The sequence below is a fragment of the Palaemon carinicauda genome, chromosome 8 (genome assembly GCF_036898095.1).
Source record: "Palaemon carinicauda isolate YSFRI2023 chromosome 8, ASM3689809v2, whole genome shotgun sequence".
NCBI lineage: Eukaryota > Metazoa > Arthropoda > Malacostraca > Decapoda > Palaemonidae > Palaemon > Palaemon carinicauda.
The window spans coordinates 113,075,310-113,098,186 of NC_090732.1; the positions used below are offsets into that span (position 1 = coordinate 113,075,310).

At 33.8% G+C, this 22,877-nt stretch overlaps 1 pseudogene; it reads right to left on the reverse strand.

Annotated features, from left to right (window-relative positions):
* Positions 1-518: 518 nt before the first annotated feature.
* The window catches only part of LOC137645838 (serine-rich adhesin for platelets-like), a 210,388-nt pseudogene continuing 188,029 nt past the window's right edge, over positions 519-22,877 (reverse strand).

Sequence of the window (22,877 nt, forward strand, 5' to 3'; positions counted from 1 at the left end):
AGAAGCCTCTGGGATAAATAACAAACAAATGACCAATTAAATCATCTGGAAAGGGTTTTATTGACTATTTAAAAGAATTGAGTAAAACGCTCCTCTTGTTACATACACAGTACATCTGTGTATGTCTTACTCAAGTACAAATATGTGTACATTCGACCACCCGAAAAGCATAAGTTCCTGCCATATTGGATATCACAAATCATCACCAGTATATACATATTAATATATAAAATTCAAAGACCTTTATACCAATTTATATGACAAGAACACGATTAGATAAAGTATACATAAGTGTAAAAGTGCTGTGTAATAAATATATCATCCGAAATATAAATTCATCTTATTTCTTAATCCACTACGGAAACCATTCTTCTTGCGCAATACATCATAAGACAGATAACGTGAAGAAAATAGATAACTACATACAAGAACACATTCATACAAATTGCATATATATATATATATATATATACATATATATAGGCTATATATATATATATATATATATATAAATTCCCCTATATGCATAAAATCACAAGCACGCCAATGTTAATGTGTTAAAACTTCCGAATTATCACGAAAACTCTTGAGAAACATGATGAAACCATCAAGACCTCTTAATTGCCCATCTCATTTGAAAAGGTGAACCCATACAGTTCAGCTTCAAATTCAGCATTAGATATTCACTTTTACATGGTCATTGGAATCCAGATATAAAGAAACTGATTCAGATCATGGGAATTACTCAAAAACGTGGAGATATAAAGTCATTCGAATTTTTCAGCGGAAAAAAATATTAGCCTTCGGGATTTGGCTATATATGATACTCTGGCCCTTTTAAAATAGCTAAATAATGTGAATGAAGAAATTTAGCTTTCAAGGTTTGGTTACAGGTGATAGCCTACTCTGATCCCTTTAAAATAGCTGAATAATATGAATAAAAAGATTATGTATTCTGACAGTGTACCTTAATACATACAAATACAATCGATATAAAAATCAAATATCATTTAAAGTGAATGGACGCTTCATAGGCCTTATACTGGAACAGATGCCCTAATTTTCTATGACTCAATGTTTCTATATATCTTCCACTTATTCTTTGGATAGGCAAATATAAGCCAATGTTACTCAAAGTTTATGTCTCAACAATCTTGTGGTAAAATGGTTATATCTACGATTTCGACTGAACCTCGTCATAATTCTTATGCCTCATTTTCAGAATAAGGCATCTGTTAAGTAGCTATGCTTACAATGTAAGATTCGACCCAACCTTACTAACAATGAATTAACACACTACACCATTGGCTTTCTTAAAACGTAAAGAAAATAAACATCAACATACACTCATGTGCTACAATAATAAGAAGAAAGCTCTTATGCCCTTACTTTCCTGAAAAAAGGTTCCTTTTAAGAAATATCAACTGGAAGAATAGAAAAAAAAAAGTGAACCGGGAGCAAGATTCCCGTCTTTCGGCCATCCATCGCAGTTTTACCCTGGTCGGCGAGAAGCCATCGATGAGGATTTACATAACACCATAGCCCACATCAGCTGTAAGCAGTTTGGAAAGCAACACACTCCAGCTATAAGGAGCTAAAACGACAACTTATTCAAGTTGTAAGTATCTCCGATCTACTGTATAGCTCAATTTAGGTGTCGGTAGCATTTCTTAACTATAGACATCTATTCAGCTGTAAACAGCTAAGAACGGCAACTCATTTAGGCAATGAGTCGCTATGAATATCAACTCGTTGCAGCTGCAAGAACTACAAGTGGTATCTCATTCTAGCTGTAAGCAGCTATGACTGGTATCTTGTTCTTAGCTGGGCTTTCAAAAGCCTCTAATAACAAATCTATATTGACGAGCTTACAGGTGGCAAACTTACATTTTCTTCCAGGCCATTGTGATTATCATATCATCTTCGCCAGTCGGTCAGTCTTTCAGGATATATGAATATACATAATCTATATATCTATGGCTTTGGCAGACTAGCAATGTGAGACTTTATGTGATATGACGATGTGCAAATAGAATGAAACGAAATGCAACTTAAACATAAAAATGTAACACTTATTGGCTATGAAGCTTAGTTTGGTATATCACTGGTGACGAAAGAGACGAAATCACAGTGGAAAGATATATATGACCTCTCCCTCCTCTCAAAATCTTCTCTCACTACATCGTTAAGATGTTTTTGAGGATACGGCTCTAAATCTTGCCTTTCTAGTGGACAGACGCAATCCTAACGGAGGCGCAACGTAGAAGTTAAGTTCTTTCGCGATGACCTGGTCACGGGGCTAGGTGGATGTGCGGATCTTTCTTGGGCAGATGTCATGCTCCGCGTTCTGGGTGTCCTTTGCTTGGAAGACATGTCTTTAGCCAAAGGGCTGGTTGTGGTTGTTTTGGTTGGTGTGGTTTCTAATGAAGATACACCCGGAGTGGAGGAAGAAGAAGAATCCGCCGGAGAGTCGCCTCTGCCAGGCGTTTCGTTAACACTGACTTGTTTTTCAGCATCCTTCTTCGAACTCACTTCTGGAGGAACTTTGGCCGGTTTTGAAACATTTTTAGGACAGTCATTCGATTCCTTACGGTCAACTTGGTTAGGAGGTGGCAGCGTTTTCTCTGCATCAGCGTTGGTGGCTTTACTTCCAGGTTTAGATTCCAAAGAACCTAAAACATGCTGCGTATCCTTATCACTTTTCGCATTAACAGGCTCTTCTAATGGCGGACGTGACGTTGAAGCTTCAGCCTCTGAAGATGACGACTCAGTAGCTTGCCGTTTTCTTGGAGGTGTTACCTGAAAAAAAGAAAGGTTCTTAGTCACATATGATGAAGTAACTGAAAAATACGTTATACCTCAATTAAACTAAAAAATATATAAAATTCAAAATCGTATTAGAATTCAGTATTCAACAAATACTGTAAACAAGTTATTATCCTTCTCTTTAGAAAATAAAATAGTTCCCAAAAGATATGAATATCAATATTGAAAATAAGTTGCCCCTTCGTGCAAATTTTTTGTCTACCCTCATTTGCATCAATTACTAGTCGCACATTCATTTACATTAAACTTTACTCCTTGAAGATATTTATTATCATTCAGGCTACTAGCTCAAAGGGCCTCTAGGTTTTCGGTCGAATTTCGTTGATATAATCATTAGATGGAACTATAAAATCAAGGGGAACACACATGAGACAAATAGTAAAACCTTGAACGAATAATTGATAGTAGGCCTACTAATTGTAGTAATAATGAAAAAAAAAAAAAACAGCCTTATCATCAATAATGATACTAATAATGATAAAGTTAATATGAAGTTTCGAGATGTCTCACTCTTAAGAACAAATATATAAGTGAGTATGTGTTTGAATCATGTCCTTGTAATTTTCCTTTTTCCTTTTTTTATTTTTGCAATCGCTTGCTATAATAATAATGATTAGATAACAATGTCCAATTTTCGACGTAATAAGCATTTAAACGGTTAATTTAACCTTTTTCGTATCACATTTGTTAGAAAATTATCTGAGAGAGAGAGAGAGAGAGAGAGCGAGAGAGAGAGAGAGAGAGAGAGAGAGAGAGAGAGAGAGTCAAATATACCCTCTACTTCCATGTTAGTAAGAAGGCTCCTCAGGCTGCTTAATGTGGCTGTCTGTCAAATTATTAGTAGCCTTTTAAATTAAGAAATGTAATGTGCCTGCCAATCACCATAATGGATGCCATCCACATAAGCTGAGACCATCCAGTACACCGACGTCATGACTTCAAAAGGAGGATAATATAAAGAGAGAGAGAGAGAGAGAGAGAGAGAGAGAGAGAGAGAGAGAGATTGCTGAAAGATCTATGGTTTGGATATAAGTGAAGGTACTTTATATTTAAAGGTTTCTTAAAATAGATTTTTTTCAACTACTCTTAAAAGCAATACTTATTAATCAATGATGAATAATTAGTGAGATTAACCCATTATATTCGACGGCTTATGAAAGGTCTTTTTTCGTTACTGTATATTATCAGATAAGAAACAGGACATCAAGAATGATTATTTCACTGATCTGTCGGTTCATCCTTTTTTCAAATGTCTCCTCTACGATGAATGTTTTACTGTTATTAAAAAAAAATATTTTGACAGTTCGTGAAAAAAAATGGAACTGGAAACTTTTTGTTATTGCTGTCTTTTTGCTACGTCTCAGTTCTTGTTTTCTTATTCCTTTTTTACCAACTAGTTTTCCACTTGAAGGTTTTCAAATCAGTGGAAGCTTATTTTGTAAATGATAAACAAAAAAATAGTTTTTCCTGTGGCTTTTATGTCAATATGCCCTTATTTTTGTAATGACAATAATATGATAGTAGAAGTCAAAATAAAAATATTATTGATTAGGACAGATAAGTCTCTGGCTGCGTTTGAAATTTTGAATTTACTATAATTTCTATTCTTATCATCACAAGGACTTTTATTCCCACCGACAATAAGAACAGTAAAACTACGTAAAGATTAAAAATTTTAAAATTCTTTCTAAGACGGAATAAAATTCATGATTAAGGGGTATTAATTATCCTCATCTTTAAAGAACATAATTGGTCTTCACAGTATTAAGTAAAAATGGTAATAATTGGCAAACCATGTTCATTTTGTTCTTGCACGATTGGATCTTTGTTGGAATAACAAATACATTTCGATTATATTCCATGGCTACTCTCTGAGCCTCTCCAAGGGTTTGTAAATCAATAGGTGCATAATGGGATTAATGTGTTAAAATAATGTAACTAAAATTACATATATTTCAAAATCAGATTACTTTTACTGGAGCTTTTAGTACACAAAATTGAGGAACCTCAACATCAATGTGTTTTAATTTCATCAATTGTTTTTTATATATAGGTTGTGAAAGTTGTTACTCTATGAAGATATCTGAATTTTATAGATATATTACACACACGAACAGAATTTTAGATTACAGAGATTGTTAAAGTTGATATTTTAAGAATGTCTTTTAAATTGATAATATTATGCAAACATTCACACACATACAATAATGAGAGAGAGAGAGAGAGAGAGAGAGAGAGAGAGAGAGAGAGAGAGATGCCAAAAAATTATCTTTAGATCAAGAACTAGCAGCAATCCGCTAGTTCAAGTCCTCTTAGACAATAATGCTTGTTTATGTCCAAAGTTGAAGAAAAGATGGCAGAACATTATTTTGTTCTTAGCTTTAGAGGGAGAGCTTCCTCGGTTTTCCCTTTGAGTCCCGCTCAAGCTCGTTAGTTCTTTTGGTCCCTGCATCCTCACCATCCTTGTGAGCTAAGGATGGGGGGTTTGGGGGAGCCTAAAGGTCTATCTGCTGAGTCATCAGCAGCCATTGTCTGGCCTTCTATGGTCCTAGCTTGGGTGGAGAGGGGGCTTCGACGCTGATCATATGCATATATGATCAGTCTCTACGACATTGTCCTGCTTGATGGGGCAATGTCACTGTCCATTGCCTCTGCCATTCATGAGCGACCTTTAAACCTTTAAACCTATCTTGTGACATTGAGTTAATCGAATTTGTTCCCTACTTATATTGTTTTATTACTCACATTCTATTTCCATGATGCTCGTAATGATCCTTACTCTTGGTATTATGAAGGTCAACAACAGCTAGGCATTTCACATTCATTGTTGTATATGATCTTAATATGTATAGCCCAAACGTGTCTACAACATAAGTATTAAGTGTTTATTATCCTTTTTGTATGATCATCTATTGATTTATGTTGTTCTTATTACTATTACCATTATTACTATTGTTATTGTTGTTGTTGTTGTTGTTGCTACTGTTTATGATAAATCCTTAAGATGAAGATATGCAAAAATATCCTAAAATAAGTAAGCATTGAAGTTCGTATTTTACTTCTAGAAAAAAAAATATGCTCATAGAATGCCACTGATAATGAAATTTTGGCTCTCCATAATTCTATAAATTCATTTATGCGCAGACACATAAGATACAAAAATGAATAAAAATGGTCCGAAATTTTCCTCTACCCTACACATCATAAAGCTTTCTGACATTTGTTCCTAGAAGTTTCATATAGAAACGGAAGAAACAACTACACCAACAACAACCGCACAAACAATACTTATTTTTAAAGGTAAAATCTTTTTTCTTGAAGTTTCTTATGACATCCGCTTTCCGACCAGAAATTATTACTTGAACACCCTTCTGCTGCAAGTTACTTCCGGTCGACTTCCTCTGTAGGTCCTTCACTTCCGTTCTTCCTTCCTGTTTCTCTCTCAAGCTCACTCATCTTCCCAAAGTTTCTAGCTTGAACTATTTTCTTTCTGTCACCATCTCTATTACCCCGCTTAATCATAGCTACATAAGCTTTGTGATACCCAGAACATAATGTTCAAATATCATGGAATGTTTATTATTATATATTTAATTTTACTGAATCACAAATAATCTCTCTCTCTCTCTCTCTCTCTCTCTCTCTCTCTCTCTTTATATATATATATATATATATATGTGTGTGTGTGTGTGTGTGTGTGTATGTTTGTGTGTATATAATAAAATAATCGCTTAAATTCACCTTTTTTTCGAATAAAAAACTATTATGAAATCTCGAAAGTGGACATAGCATAACCGTAGTATTTTTAGTAAAAGTTACGGTGAACATATATTTTTATCTAATATCTATAACTCTCTATCTATCTATCTATCTATCTATGTATATATATATATATATATATATACACGTGAGCACACGTATACAGTATATACACACATATATATGAGGGAGTGTGCGTGTATATATGTACAGTATGTCTCAAGTTACGAAGGTAAGAATTAAAAGCTTAATTTGAATAGATGCTTTTGTTATATTGACATTTTCTAGCTCATTGTAATTGTGACAAGTTAATGACATGAAAGAACCAACTCCAATAACAATGATCATATTTTCTTCTGAGGCTTGTTACATATTTTATGATGATCGGAAAATGTCTTGGCTTATCAGGTTTTAGCAAGTTTTACCCATATATAATTACATACAAACACGCATATATATATATATATATATATGTATGTATGTATGTTTGTGTGTGTGGGTGTGTGTGTGTGTGTAATTTTACGATGCACACCTACATATAATGACCTAATCCTAATCGTATCCCTTGGGTTGCCCTCTAACCATCCCTCTCCTTCATTCCTGTCAACCTTACACCTCGTGCCCAAACCCTCGAGGGAGTAGTCAATTTAAAGGGCGTAGGACTCTTAAAACCTATCTCCTGGGTGCCCCTGCTAGGCCTATATAGCAGCTTTAGGGTCGCCTCTCTGACAGCTGTTTAGTGCCGCTTACACGTCGCCTTCAGGATGTTGACAGAGCGAAGGGGCCTCGCCCAGTATGGGGTCCCCTCGTCAGATTAGGGAGATAGGGACTCCTTGCTTGATCCCATCACCTTCCACCTGCCCCCCCCCCCCCCTTCCCTCCCACCCATCCAATAATCTCATACACAGTATGTTCCTATTTCACGATTCTGCGTTCGGGTTAGTTTATGATTCGTTGTTCCTTCCAATAAAACCTCTCTTATTATCAGGTGACGATTGGTTTACACCAGCCGTACCTGTCCTCTCCAGCCTTTGAAAGTCATATGGATGTTAAAGGGAGAATTTGGTCTCTCTCTCTCTCTCTCTCTCTCTCTCTCTCTCTCTCTCTCTTTACTTTTTTTTTTCAATGTCCCTCTCTAAATACTTAGAGGGCACAAAGGTTATTTGTCATTATTTGTATTGATCGATGTGGACGTACTTACGTGTTAAATGTTCGTAATGGCTTTCTATTACTTTGAGCACTTTTGTTGTTTTGTGCGCGCAGGATTTTATATTTGCACATACTTTGTGTATAAATATGAGTAACACAGATGCACGCACTATATATATATATATATATATATATATATTAAAATAAGCCCTATATTTTTTATACATTAATGTCTGGATTCTCTTAACGACCTCGGGATCACAGCCCCAGGCGAAATCACACAAAGACAAGAGCTTGTGACCGGCGGGGAGTCGAACCCTGGTCCGGCAAACCTGAGAATCCAAACATTAATATATCAAAAATATATGGCTCATTTGAACTGGAAAAACACGTCTAAATGTGCAAAATTTATCATATATATATATATATATATATATATATATGTGCGTGTGGTTGTATACCAGAAGTAAAAAGTTGCTTGTAAGATTAGGGGGAAAGACACGGTGTCATGAAGATTCGGCACACTGTTGTTGAGCACACACACACACGTACACACAGATATATATATATATATATATATATACGTGCGTCTCTCAGAGTGTTCTATTTGCAACGTGTCCTGTTTAGTTACCTAAGATTTTGTTCATTTCTTATTACGTTGGCTAATTCAGTTGTTGAGCATTATTATATTGGAAGTGCCTTCAACGTAAAGATGCTAGAACGGATATCTCTCTAAATCTTAACCAAATATCTAGTGAACAGGACTAATTTATGTGGTGCTATTTCCCTACTACTAAAATAATTTCATATTTACCGACGTTAAGATATTGCATATAACCTTTACTGGGATATCAAGTCTTATTCAAGAATAGTAAAACCAAGTATATAACCTTACCTACGATATATTCAACTGACAACCATGTTTAATATTCCTGCTAATTGAGAGAAAAAAAATCGCAGTTATCACCGTTTTCTTACTTTCAACTTGAGGGCATCTAATGATTTAAATTCGCAATATTACCCTCTCCACAAAGTGCATATAGCTTTAAAGTGCATAAATATTTATCCATTTTCTAAGGGACTTCTATTTCTAGCCCTTCTGGTACAGCTACAATACATTAGAACTTTTATCAAACAATTCTATACTTTTATTTTTTACTCTTTAAGTGGGTACTTTTCTTTTAGATTTTAAAAGACTATCGAAATGCATTATTCCGAAATGGTCCTGGATGTCGGAAATTATAGATGCACATGTCAGTATTTCTTAAAATATATTCATGTATATATATATATATATATGTGTGTGTGTATATATATATATATATATATATGTAGAGAGAGAGAGAGAGAGAGAGAGAGAGAGAGAGAGAGAGTTTTCAAGTTACCTCAGGTCTCACGTTGCTATCAACACCTTCTTTAGCATCGTCATCACCTCTTGACTAGAAAGGATCATTATCCGGCTGGATATCCAATTCATGTTCCCTCTATCCTTAACGTAAGCCGGAGCTCTTTGCTTTACATTATCTTACAAGCTTTATAACAAAAGTAGTCATTCTTTAGCAAATCTTTATAAATACAGTTCGTTACAACTATTGTTGTTTTGTATATTGGAAGTTGAGTTTTAAAGTTTATCATTATTATTATAACTGGTAGTAGTAATCGTTGTAGTGGTAGTAGTATTAGTAGTGGAAGTAGTACAGTAGTTTACCAATGCCATTAAAAGGGACGAGAAAAGATTGCCGCCCCTAAGTTTACCATATAGTTATCATATTAACTGTAGATGATGACGACAGTCACTGGGTTACACACAGAAATTAATTAAAAATATGAATACAGCTTGTGTTCATGTCAAAGTTTCATTATTACAGTTTTCCTAATCCAATATGGAAAAATCCCATAAGCCGCTAGCTTGATAAACAAGGAAAAGAAGTATTAGGAATTTGGTGAAACTATTTCAAATCCGAATTTAAAAAAAACAAATGTTTGATGAGTGTTGCTAATCCCGGTAATTTTTCATATCTCTAATTTGAAAAAAGAAATAATAAAAGAGAATTAGACCCTCAATAATACATCAAATAGGAACGATGTGTTTTATTTTAAATTTGTTGGTTGATAGAGATTTTACTGAACTTGTCTATTCATATTCAGGCTATTTTCAATTTCATATAGGTTAACTGAACACGAGTGATGGAAATTAGCTAATGTTGATGGTCAGTAACTGAATTCCTAGTAACCTTCATTCTCAAAACTTACAAATTGTATGGCTGTTTACTTATCAGTGATTATATGTATATCAAGGTGGTTATTGTGTCTGTGATTACGTTTTATTATTTCTGTACGTTTTATACGTAACATGTCATTCAATAAGTGATAGTTTGTGTGTCTGTCTCTGTAATCACTAGGAATATGATAAGATGATTTATATTATCATATGTGACCTTTGAATGTTTTGCCATAAGCAATACCATATATTCTTCGGACCAATTGAAGACAAAAGAGAAAACTTTTTTTTTATCATTTCCATTATTCTCTCTCTCTCTCTCTCTCTCTCTCTCTCTCTCTCTCTCTCTCTCTCTCAATGCAAAAGTCCCCCGTGTTATCTTCTATCTCTGTGATTGTTGACTGAGAAGAGCCTCCACCCAGTAGGGGTTTGGAGATTCATTATGCTCCTCTAATAAGACTCCATAGGCCATGATACGGAAGCCCCTTCTTAAGTATTCATAGAGAAAGAAGGCCTCCGTTAATACGAGGGTTCTTGCCGTTCTTGGGCGGGGTAGGCTTAAAAAATGATTCGGTAATGAATTAGGTAGGCGCTACTGTCTAATCATTTCTGCCTTGGACCTACATGCCTTCTATAAGCTTTAATGAGCTTCTCTGTTAATCATTTGTGTGGTTTGTAAATATAGGCGTTATTTTATGTTTACTGGGAATTATGGTAGAAATAAATTATACTAAGTTACTGTTATTTTTTATATAGTAGAATAAATGTAAATTTTTCAGTTTATCAAGGATCCTTTCTCCAGCTTCATCGGTTTTCGAAATCTTCATTGTAAAGTTTGCCATATAATGTTTACATTTATACTACTGTGAATATTTTTCCCTTTTATTGTCCCATTAAAGTAGCTCTTTCTACTGTGCATCATGGCTGCAAAATTTTCTTTTTCTTTTAATACTCAGAATTTCTCAGTTCTAACTTGCATCAGAGTGAGTAAAGCTCATTGTCGAGAAATAAGATTCGAAGAGAGGTAAGAATCATTTCTTTATTCTTAAGAAAGTCTTGTGGTTTTGCAAAAAAAAAAAAAAAAATAAAATAAAAAAAAATAAAAAAAATAAAAGAGAGAGAGAGAGAGAGAGAGAGAGAGAGAGAGAGAGAGAGAAAATGTCTACTTGTGTCCTACTCTAACTGCCGTATTTCGTTTAAGATTTTCATTACTACTTGACTACTGTCATTATTCTTACTGTTACTATGCAAATTTTGAGCATTCATATGGCTCGTATCTAAAAATCCATTACAGAAAGTACATAAAGGAAGATAAATTTTGGATGTTTCAAATCAATATATTAAAATTCACTGTTTTTTTACGTTGAACTGACAAATTTAAAGCACAATCAGAATTATGAATTTGGCTATTGTGACATCTCATCTCAAGTTATGATAGATAATATAAAATTAGCTATCTATGGGAAACTCGATTTTGACTACCTTGAATATACACCTCATTGCTGGTTCAGATAAAAAGTATATGCAAGAATACCTGAATCAAGAAACTGATATTCGTGTGGAAAGGTCAATTTTTCTTTGGCAACAGAATATAAAAAATAAATGTAGAATATTAGAGAGTTCAAAGGAAGAAAAATAAAAGAAAACAAAATACTAAAATTGATCTAAAGTTAAAGTCAAAAGGACTAATTCAGATTCATGAGATGCAGTGATCATGGAAATATTATTTTTTACTGAAATCGTCATGGTCAGAGTGGTCTGTCACTTTTCCATCCTCTTCTCTCCCAACTCCCACATCATTGTCTCTCCCTCTAGTTGTACTTTGACATGTAGTTTCTCTCCGGAATTCGACTGTAATATTAACCTTGAATAAATATTGAACCTTTTCTAATTTGTCATTTACAATTCATAAGACAAAATTATATCTTTTTCCATGGATAATTGAAAAGTTTAGTTTCCAACCAGACCTGGTGAAAATACCAACTCGCTTGAATGATATAGACGCAAATTCTCAAAAAAAAAAAAAAAGAAAGAAATGATATTAATTTCTGAAACATTCAATTTTATATACTAAGGCGAACCAGTTTCGGGATGTTGAAAAAGATTGATAATAATTATACTCACATATATGCTCATAATATTGAGAGAGAGAGAGAGAGAGAGAGAGAGAGAGAGAGAGAGAGAATCGCTGAAAGCCATTGTAACATATTTTCTTTTGACAATAAATCGGAATATGAACAAGTCTCCTTTGTTTTCCTTTTCAAGGAATCTTAAAGTTCATTTCCTTGCCCGTATCTAGCAGGAAACGTTCTGACAGCTGGATTTTCTTAAACCTTTGTTTCTCTGATTGGCTAAGGCTTGAGTCACGAAATCAAAGCAAGAAATCTTTTCTGAGACGGCATCCCTACCCGGTCGACTAAAGGTAAAAAGAATGGTGCGATGCAATGTCTCTCTCTCTCTCTCTCTCTCTCTCTCTCTCTCTCTCTCTCTCTACCTTGTTTTGTATTTTTCATCATTTCAATTTATATTCATATTTCAATCATCACGTCAATCTTATTCTTTTCCTTCGTGTTGCTTTTCATTTACTTTCCTCTTTACTTTTTATATGAGCTTGAAAACGGTCCTCAGTCACTATTAACCAGAAGAATAAGTATCTTTCAAATATCTATTTCGCAATTGTGCTATTGTGCCATTCCCATGTTGCTCTTACATCTCACTGTCTTTTTTCCGATATTGTTATTTTACCTCTCAGACTTGGCCTAATTTTATTTTCCCGTTTCACTGCCTGATTCAATTTTATTTTCCCACACAAGGTCTCACCCCAATTATATTTTACCATATCACTGTCTAAATCCAAACTTATATTTTCACTTCAGACTTTACCCTAGTTTCACTTTACCAGTTCTCTTTCTAATTCCAACTTAATTTTTCCACCTCATGCCTTGCCCCTGTTTTGAAATACCATTTCACTGCCTTATTCAAATCTTATTTTTTCATCCCAGTCTTAAATAAAATTTTATTTGTCTTATATGAATTTTATTTTCCACCTTAAGCCTTGGCCCGATTTTATTTTCCAATTTCATTGCTTTATTCCAGCCTTATTTGTCCTCCCCAGGTATTGCTCTAATTTCATATTACCCTATCACTTTCTTATTACAATTTTATTTTCCAACCCAGGCCTTACCTTAGTTTTATTTTACCATCTCACTGTCTTATTCTAATCTTATTCTTCCTCCTCAGGCATTGCTCTAATTTAATTTTACCATATCACTGTCTTATTCCTAATTCTACTTTACCCCCTCACTGTATTTTTCCAGTCTTATTTTCCACCAAGGTCTTGCTCTTCATACTATTTTACCATCTAACAATTTCATTTCACCTCGGGCCTTGCCTCAGTTTTATTTTACCCTCACTGTCTTGTTCCAATTTAAAATTTTCAACACTCGCTCTAATTTCATTTTACCATCTCACTGTCTTATTCCTCTCTCCTTGATGTACCCCCCTCCCCTCCCAGTCCCTTCGTTCTCCTTCCTAGCGAACACAAATAGCTCCGAGCAGCCCTTACAACCTTCTTCACGACCTCAAGTGCAGTCATGTCTCCTAGCTTATGAACTATGACCTTTCGTGTCGCTGGATCCCCTACCTCCGTCACGTCTATGGTCTATTTACCCATCATCCATCTCTCTCTCTCTCTCTCTCTCTCTCTCTCTCTCTCTCTCTCTCTCATAATAATTCCATATATTGACGTCTCTTCTCCATGATATTCTAAAATAAATAGTGCTTGAGACCATTATTCTTAAATTAGTCGATTGACATATCACATTTCTACTATACTGCAGTAGTACCAATCTAAGGGAAGGGCTTGGCGTGACCAAACGAGAAAACACGCGTTGCCACTTCTTCAAGTTTTACTAAGAAGCAGCCAAAATCATATTTCTTTATTTCTTACTATTTTACCATGGAAAAGATTACCCTATAGTCAAAATCTAGGCCCTGTACAGACTGGTGAGGGGTAATGGCCACAGAAAGGTTCACTGTAATAACTGTTTATTTTTCCTTTATTCAGATAATTGGCATGTAGTGTTTGATAAGTAATGCATATACCATAGTTATACTTTCAGCATTTGTATTGGCATTAGAACTTCAGAATTATGAAACAGCCTTTTTTTTCTCCTTCAATTAACTACGCAAAAGGGTGTTTTGTCTAATAATGATGAAAGCAGTTCATAACATGCACGTGACTGACACGAGATACCAAGTCAGAAGATGAATACCAAAGCCTCAGTTTTACACTCTATAATGTTAATATAAATGATTGGCTCAGTTTAAAGCATTTAATCGCACACACACATCGTTCAACGCCAAATATATATACTGTACCTCCAATGCCCACCTTCACCTTAAGGGACTTCACCTTATCAAATTTTACCATTCTTAAGGGTTTATTACATCTTAAGCGACAGAAGCGAATTCGTGTACTTGGACTGAAAATCGAGATTGTACATGTGGCATACATTTCTCAAATAAGATATTGAAAAACTGTTTAAAATATTGATAATTAACAACTATATACATAAAATCATGTAAAGATTTCGGAGTAATTCACTTTAATTTTGTTATCATACAACGACCTATATTTCATAAAATTTTGTTTAGAATGGAAGATTGGCAACGCACGTAAATAGTCTGTTTTGAGTATAGGCTGAACCATTTGGCAACATTACAACTCATATTTTCTTCCATAAACAAACAACATAAAAATTTTCCAATGTTTTTGAGTGTCGAAAAAAAAAACACTAATAAGTGAACAGAAATTTAAATATTAGAGTTTCCTTCATCTCATTAATCATCTAGGTAATGGCAGCCTTAATATTGGTCCTCTCCACTAATTCCATGATGATTTCTGTGAGTTTCTGCAGCATTGCAATAATACGGATCTTACATCTCTACATTTAATATATATATGTGTATATATATATATATATGTATATATATATATATATAGAGAGAGAGAGAGAGAGAGAGAGAGAGAGAGAGAGAGAGAGAGAGAGCTGTGTGTATACATATGCATAAGTGTTTGTGTGTCTGGGTAACTAATATATTTTTTTTCCTGATTAGAAACAATGAAGTTGCGAACGGTCACAGATACATTTGTATTAGGAAAGGAGTATAATTTTTTTTTTCTAGCAGGTTCACACACACACACACACATATATATATTTATATATATATATATATATATATATATATACATATATATTTATATATTTATATATATTTATATATAGATATATATAATATATATATATATATATATATATTTATATATTATATATATTTATATATTAGATATATATAATATATATATATATATATATATGTGTGTGTATGATTATGTATATATATATATATATATATATATAATATATATATATATATATATACATATACAGTAGATGTGTGTGTGTGTGATACATTCCGGCATTTTTATAGCATGCTATGTATACTGTATGTGTGAACTTCATAGAGCAATTCTAAGAGTGAACTCATTAGGCAATTTCTCTCTCTCTCTCTCTCTCTCTCTCTCTCTCTCTCTCTCCTCTCTCTCTTCAAGATGTATTTGTTTGTTTCGCATTTTCCCCGGTGGCCATTTCTTTCTGCATCTCTTTGTTCTCTTTTTTATGGTCCATAAAACAACATTCCATTGTCCCTCATCGTTGTTTTAGAGTTATCACCATTGCCCATTTTCGTCCTTATTTCTTCTCCCTTTCTTCCATTCACTTGAATTGCAGTTTTTATCTGATGTGGGAGTCGTGCAAGAAAAAAAATAAACAAAAAAAAATAAATAAACGTATCTGCCCTTTACACTTCTAGAGGGTTAAAGGGGAGTATTTATGGAAAGGTTGGCTGTGTCTTTATTCCATTAAATTCTTTCCTTTAAGATCCTTCTTCTTTTTTCATTCTTATCTGGGATTTCTTACAATTTCATCTCTGTGAATAGCACTATGGAATAGAGATATTTCTTTGGGTGAACAACGGAACTCCGTTATGATAAACAAGCAATATTTGGAGAAATAGGTTCATCATCTATAGAATATCTTTTATAATTTAAAGTTAACTAATTACAGAGAAAAATAAATATTAGAATTTCGGCAGTGAATCATTTGAAAATGTCCGTCAACTTTAGGATTTTACAGGAATAAAAGTCGTGTAGAAAATAGAATAACAGAGAAATGCAAGGAAGAATATATCATTTAACAAATCTAATAATCTAACAAATGAACAACGTTTCAAAATATAAATGGAAACGGCTATTAAAAAAAGAAAAGGAAGGTAATTTTATAGCGACATGTTCTGTAATGGGCTCGAGTGACTAAATTATGTGGTTCCGAAGGACGAATGACTGGGGAAGTGAGCATTTTAAGCATTTAGAAGAATGGCAACACAAGTGGCTTTAGATGATTCCGTTCACTGGCTATCAAAAAAGAATTGAAAAAAAAATTAGTTCGCTTTAATATAGTTGAAATGGCTGAAATTGAATTGGGCAAACAAGAATTGAGGCTCGAATAAAAATTGATAGAGTAAAGTTTTCATAGACAAGGAATAGAGTAAATCAGGTGTTTGTATTGAGAACTGTTGCTTGTCTTCATGAACCAAGAGATGGAGTGAGTAGATAAGAATGCAACCTATGTAATGTCAAGGTCATTCAGGAAATGGTAGCGTTAAAGGTCGGCTCATTTAGAATACACATGAGGTTTGTGAAAACAAAATGGACTGGTCCAATGCAAAAGTACACCTCAAGAAGTGCCATTTGTGTTTTTGGCTGATTCCTATGTATGTAACTGAAGTGATGAGCAGAATCACGAAGATCGTAAGTACAGTTTATTGAATAATAAAAGAGACTACAAATGGAAAAGTAGAATGGCATATTTAGGGATATTTCACTGTTAACAGTTGAAAGCAAAAATATATTACAGAAACTAGTAACACATTTGGAAATCACTTGGAAGAGGAGAAATTTCAAAACAAGTTTTAACAAGGGAAAGACGTCGATAGTAACTGCAACATGAGAACTCGTATTTTAACATGGATGTTAGTCAGGAGTAAATGTTATAAAATGTAGACTGCAAACAAAGTTGATAATAAATTTACTGAACAAGGACAACTGCATACGTTTTACTGCCGTTGTGGAAAACAGATGTCAAGGATAGTAAAATTTGGATTACTGGTGAGGGGGTGGGGGACCTGGTAGCTCAATGTAATTCAGCTGAAAAGGCAGAAGTTTGAGACGGAAAACTAATACATTAATAAAAGAGACAAATATAAGAATGCTAAACAGATTGAGTAAAATCTTAAAAAGTGACATAAAACGAAATGGGACCGTCCATTTTCTTTCTGAAGTGGATTCATCTTCACCAGTCCATAACAAAAATTGAAGCCCCTTCTTTTTTACATGAACACATTGTATATGCAAGGGTGCATATCTTGTGTGTCAGCGAGCAAAGAACCATGAAAATAGATGAAAATGGAGACTCATAAAGACCCAATTATATATCACACGGCAGTATAACAGAGCAGAACTAAAGATAAACCAACCGTTTTTCAAGTAAGATGGTCCAGAATAACTGGCGGAAGTGAGTTTATAAGTACGGATGAGAAAACTGAGAAAATTGGCACCGTGAAGTCGTCTTTTGTGTATAGCATTTCTGCATTTACATTTAAAAGAACATAGCTTTATTGAGAAAATAAAGACCTAACAAAAAGTAAAGTTAATACAAATGTAGTTACAGCTATGCAAACAATACATGCTCTCTAATATAACACATATGCATACCTGAACAGTACCTCAAGCGTTGAAATACAGAAAAAAAAAAGAAAAGGAGATGAAAGAGATGTAGTCTATTGTGTCGTAAGTTACTCTATTTTTTCTGTAATTCTTTGATGCTGGCTATGTAATTCAAGACCAACAATTTATCATTTTACTCCATTCCGTTTTCTTTGCTAAAGATGCAGAGATTTCTTTTCTGACTACTGTGCTGTCTTTGTTGTCTACTGTAACCTTTTTTTTTTTTCTTTTTTTTTTTATGACTACCTCTTCACGACACTCTATAAGCACCCAAGACCGTGCATGCAATCCACTTGGACTCTTGCTTGCATGACGGAGACAAGCGTGTTGGGTTGCATGCAGACTAGATGCTTCGCGTGACAAGCACTAAGATTCATTTCCCATCATTATCTCCCAGTCTCCTCGTTTTCTTTCGGTTTCCTTCTTCTTTAATTCTTCCTCCTATCAGGTTATTCTATTCTCGGATTCATCAAACACCCTTTTCCTTCCGGGCTTCCATTCTAGTTCTTTCTTCATCTTCTACCTTGAAACAACTGCATATTCTAGATAAGACACTCGTAAGTCGTCGTCCTCATTGAAATAAGAACCCTTTCCCATCATTATGATTTCGCATTTTCCTCTTTTCTTCATATATTCTTCTTTTTCTTCTGCTGCTTGGAACAAGTGCATATCCTTCAGTCAATTTAACTGTGGTGTCCGAGTTGAACTCACTCAAAAATTCACGCATAAGTGATGGACGTTTCCTGGACTTCGTCACGCTGACCAATGGAAAATGAACTGTCTCGAAGTCTAATGAACACTTCTTTGTCTATGCGTTTTTTATCTTTTCATTTCCTTTTTCGTATTCTGGTTTATATTCCCTGTACTTTACTAGTTATTTTCTTCCCTTTTATTTTTTATGAAAAAGAGGTTTTACTAATGTCGTTCAACAGGCTGTCCAGTTTTCAACACAGCATAAATATCTAACATTACCACAAGCAGTAGAATGATGAAAATAAGAATAAAAAACGACCCCAGAAAACTCACATCCTTCTAGAATGAAAATGTCAATAATAGAGAATACATCCATATTAGCCAATAAAACAAATAAATATGTTAAATCGTGTACTAGAATAATGACAACTTCTCAAGGTTTAATTATGACGTGAGAGGCGCTATGTTTTTCCAGAAAGCGTACTCTTACATCCAACATATTCAATCAAAATCATGATTGAGGTGTTAGACAGAAAGGGCTTTGCCATCATCATCGTAGAGGGGTAGTTCCGTCATTGCACCTCACGTGGTACACTATAAGTAATACAAAAAGATCTTTGCAGTGTTCATTCAACGCCTAGCTGCACCCACTTTTAATCTTCTACTTTATCCCGGTTTTTGCTTTCTTCCTTCTTGCTGTTAAACTTCTGACTCCAAGGTATTCATGCAAAGGGCAAATCGAATCTCCAGTTATGGGGTTTCTCAAGAGATTTATCGAGTTGCCTAAAGCAGAGAACGACTTTTACGGAGTTAATCTTTCTGTGCAAGAGTTTTTCTTTCATAATGACTTAAAGACTAGACTACTGTCCGATATACTATTACACAATCTACATGCATACACACATACATAAAAAACGCTTTTTATCTGGGATTTTCCTTCTTGAAACGTATTTACATATTTTACACATAAACAGAGATGAAAACAGAATAAAGATTATTTACCTCACTGCGGTAGAAAGATGGTGCACCTGGGCTTTCATCTGGACCCAACTCCACCCATCGTTCCTTGAACCTTTTCTGGTCTTCCTCAATCATCTGTTTGTATTCGGCTTCAATCTCGGGTCCCAGCTGAGAGAATGAAAAAATTACATAAGATTTAAATAAAAGAATAAATGATCATTAGATAACCTACTTAAAGATGAAAAAATACAAATAAAGACAATAAAATGAAAAATTACAGGAACGAAGGGGAACGAAAAATCAATAGGAATGAATAGTTTAAAAAAGAAAAACTGATAACTATTTTTCAGATGAGAATAAAAAGCCGTATAATAGATACAGACATTTAAAGTACGGCACATCTCAGCTGCTCTTCCCAGCAGGTGATGGTGGGATCATATAGAAGGAAAAATATGTAACATATATATATACCACTTTATCGACAGAATTCAACTGTGCTGCTTTACTTTCTCTGACTATCATACTATTAATTTTAGACCATACCTCGACAATACACGCTTTATCTTATCTTCTCTTTAATCGCATTATGCCAGGTGCAGACGGAGAATTACGTCATAGAGTAAAATACTATGATAATGATGCAACAGTGTACACCTTCCGATTGTTACCATCATTTATGTAATGAAGCTGACGTATATATCCTATGTATTAAAAGATAATGATTTGATTAGATGCAAAACTTTAGAAATTTAAAAATTGCTTTACAGTATTCATTGCTTACCGTTCCTTTTTTTTAAGAGGGGGGGGGGGTGATATGTCATTTCTCTTCAGACATTTGTTTTTATTTCTTTTCTTGCAAAATAAAACCTCTGGGTGAATTACTTTTTCTTCGCCAGTAAGATATTTTCTTTTTATGGGAATTGCTTTAATTTTTCATGCATTAATAGTTCTTCAGTACATGGAATTAATACCACGTAACTAATTTCAGAACTGCTTTGATATAATTAGCTGATACATTTTAGTTATCCATACTTCACTGTAATGAAGTTGCATTCTAAAAAAAAATTAGCCTATCTCATATTATACATGAACAATGTGTTTTGTGATAGAATAAAAATAAATTATTTTCTGTTGGATATATATATATACATATATAAATATATATATATATATATATATATGTATGTATGTATATATATACATATATACTTATATATATATATATATATATATATATTTATACTTCCTGAGTGGGATACCTTATCGTGGAGAAAGGGTTTGCGTATCGCCATGATCATCCTTCTTAATCTACAGTAAATGCATTTCTGTTGTCTGCCATTACCCTTAATTTTGCGCCTACTATATTTGGTTGTGACCATAATTTGAAAATTATTATTATTATTATTATTATTATTATTATTATTATTATTATTGTTGTTGTTGTTGTTGTTGTTGTTGTAGCTGTTCAATCTTTTATTTTGTCAAATTGTATATTTGTTCCATCACTATTGTATCTCCTTGCGCATCCGTACATGGCATAAAGCTGAATAAGGGATTACCATATGCATACATGCATACATACATAGGCCTACAGTACATGCATACTTGTGGGCATAAAATATTAACATTATTCTTACCTTATCATGGTCCACCTCCCATAATTTTCTTTTTACTGGTCTACTCATTAGCCTTTGACTCTGAAAAAGAGATTGATTTGCATTACATATACGGTTTTAAAATGATAGATCAAATAGTTAAAATACTTTTTTTCTTTTTTAAATTTGTGGTAATTAATGTTAAAATTCATGACCTCATAAAAAATTAGTGTACGAGAAATATACTGTATATGGGAATTAGACTGCCTTGTGTAGGTCCGGTCATGGGAAGAACTGGAGGACGATAGCTTCGAGACATAAGTGTATGATTCAAAGATATTACAGTAGAATGCTGAAGAGGTGAAAGTCCTAAAAAATACTTGATGTGTGTACTAAAAGAAGTATTAAAACGGATTTCGTGAAATGCTTCCCAAACATTGTTTACTGGAACTCTCAAAAACAAGTTTTGTTATATTTGTGTGTGTGTGTGTGTGTGTGTGTGTGTGTGTATGTATGCATGTTTTTTGGAGACCCAAAAGGCACAAAACACAGTCGAGTCAATCAGTTTCCTTTCGAACAATTTTACTGGATTTTATTTCAATAGTAAATAGATTTTGATATTTCTCATGGTGACCGAAGAAAATGAAAGTTTCAACTACATGTAAATGAAATTTATTATAAATTTAATTAAGTAAAAGTAAACTTTAGAATTAAATCTATGGCTCTGCTTCATGAACGAACACTTATGAATACTGATTCTTTGCTGAACAATTTCGGTTAAAAAGATAATGGTTACCATAATGGTGCTTTTCAATGACCCTACAAATGTCATGAATAGGATTATTTCTTTAGCCAAAAGAACTCCATTGCAAAAAAATTTACAGACAGAAAACATCAAATATTTTAGTGACTACCACTATATATTTCTATCTCATTTTATGGGTAAGTTCTTTCAATATGGTCTTTGGATAACCACAACATGAAATATACCGATGATCTATACAGTTCTTTGTTCCAGTAATGTACTGGAATAGACAGATTTTTTAGTCTCATCTATGATTCAGAGAATAAGAAACTCAGAAAGCTGCTTTTGCTTTTAATAAATTCTTGGAAACATTCTTGACCCAAAAGTGTTGCCTTTAGTCAACCTTTTCTGTCAAATTTCTGATGATTTTTTCATGAAATTTCTTCTTAATGTCAGCTAGGACTATTTCTGACCAATCTTCTTACACAGCACCAGGTCCGGAAGGACAATCGTTTTTCCTCTGGCTAATCCTTCTCATCAAATGCTTTGTCACTCAAGCATCGTTCTTTTTTCTAGTTGAGTTAATTGCTCATGAATGTACCCATGAGACAGGCAGCGTTAGTGGCGATCATCATAATGAAAAAGTTAGTCCTGACAATGTAATATCATCTATAGCCTACAATTTATAAATATTTTGTGAGTTCTCAGCTCTGTGGCCCTGATAAAATTCACATTATGGTTAATATTCCGTCCTCATATAATGAGAGACAAAATTTTCTGTATGCCAAACACGGGTTTCTCTTTTAATTCGAGTGATAAATAACAAAACAAATCCCAATCGTTGCCAGCTCTCCGCCAGTACACATGGTCAGAACAATTCAAAAAATCTATTTGAGCTTTTTAAAAAACTGGTCCACCATTACAAGGATCTCTCTTCCAATGGGGTTTAATGAAAAGGCATTACAGAATAAACATTTCTCGCGAATTTTGTTTGCACGAGGTTTTGACAGGAAAAGTCCACAATTTACTCATCAAATTTGAAAATTTTACCGATTTATTAGCACCACAATTGGTAACTAATTA